Source organism: Babylonia areolata, chromosome 34 (genome assembly GCF_041734735.1).
Source record: "Babylonia areolata isolate BAREFJ2019XMU chromosome 34, ASM4173473v1, whole genome shotgun sequence".
In the NCBI taxonomy this organism is placed as follows: domain Eukaryota; kingdom Metazoa; phylum Mollusca; class Gastropoda; order Neogastropoda; family Buccinidae; genus Babylonia; species Babylonia areolata.
In genome coordinates, this window is record NC_134909.1 from 10,527,621 (window position 1) to 10,529,036 (window position 1,416).

The following is a 1,416-nucleotide window of genomic DNA, read 5'->3' on the forward strand; positions in this document are numbered from 1 at the left end:
TCGTGCTTAGAGTGTATAGTGTGCGCGATTCAGAGAACAGCAGATGTTTTTTTTTTGGGGGGGTGGGGGGGGAGGGAGGGGGTGGGGGAGTGGGGTGAGGGGTGTGTGGAGAGGGACCCCCCCCCAACCCCCCCCCCCCCCCTCCGCTCCCCATGGGGGCGTGTCCGTGGGGTGTTAATTTCACACGTGTTGTGTGTTGATGGAGGAGGTGGATGGGGGGAAAGAATGTGAGGTGGAAGGGGGTGTGTGGAAAGCTTGACCCTCAAAGACAACCCCCCTCGCTCCCCCCCCCCCCCCCCCGCCACCCCCCGCCCCCACCCCCCCCGCCCCCACCCTTACACACTTCCCCTCTCACTCCCTGTCCCTACCCTATCAGTGCAAAGCACGTGTGAAATTAATTACCACCCCAAAGTCCGTACTTCCTGACCGGACCGTATGACCTCTGTGGCCGTACCGGTGTAGTGGTCAGGAAGGGACCACCCATGTTCAGGTTTTACTACGCGGATAAATCGCGAACATGCCGTCGGGTCTACGTAGGTCAAATTTATCACTTCTGCCTAGCTCCTCGGTAGTATAGTGGTCAGTATCCCCGCCTGTCACGCGGGAGACCGGGGTTCAATTCCCCGCCGGGGAGAGCGATTTTTAGGAGGAAGGTGGCAGAATGGTTAAGACGCTCAGCTGCCAATACAGAGAGTCCGTGAGGGTGTGGGTTCGAATCCCGCTCTCGCCCTTTCTCCTAAGTTTGACTGGAAAATCAAACTTAGCGTCTAGTCTTTCGGATGAGAAGATAAACCGAGGTCCCGTGTGCAGCACGCACTTGGCGCACTGAAAAAGAACCCATGGCAACGAGAGTGTTGTCCTCTGGCGAAATTACGTAAAATGAAATCCACTTTCATAGGTACACAAATATGTAAGCATGCACTCAAGGCCTGACTAAGCGCGTTGGGTTATGCTGCTGGTCAGGCATCTGCTCAACAGATGTGGTGTAGCGTGTATGGATTTGTCCGAACGCAGTGACGCCTCCTTGAGAAAGTGAAACTGAAACTGAAACTGTCTGTTTTTCCTTATTAAAAAAAAAAAAAAAAAAGAAAAAAAAAAAGAAAAAAAAAGTTTCTTTTCTTTCTGTATCTGAGTATGTATTGCTTGTGACAATACGACAATGATGTGCAGTGATGGCCTAGGGGTAACGCGTCCGCCTTGGAAGCGAGAGAGAATCTGAACGCGCTGGTTCGAATCACGGCTCAGCCGCCGATATTTTCTCCCCCTCCACTAGACCTTGAGTGGTGGTCTGGACGCTAGTCATTCGGATGAGACGATAAACCGAGGTCCCGTGTGCAACATGCACTTAGCGCACGTAAAAGAACCCACGGCAACAAAAGGGCTGTTCTTGGCCAAATTCTGTAAAAAAAAAAAAAA

At 52.4% G+C, this 1,416-nt stretch overlaps 1 non-coding gene across 1 annotated transcript; it reads left to right on the forward strand.

The window, feature by feature from the left end:
- Window positions 1-562: 562 nt before the first annotated feature.
- Trnad-guc (transfer RNA aspartic acid (anticodon GUC)) lies at window positions 563-634 on the forward strand. Its single transcript has one exon. It is a non-coding gene; the product is annotated as a tRNA-Asp (tRNA).
- Window positions 635-1,416: the final 782 nt, after the last annotated feature.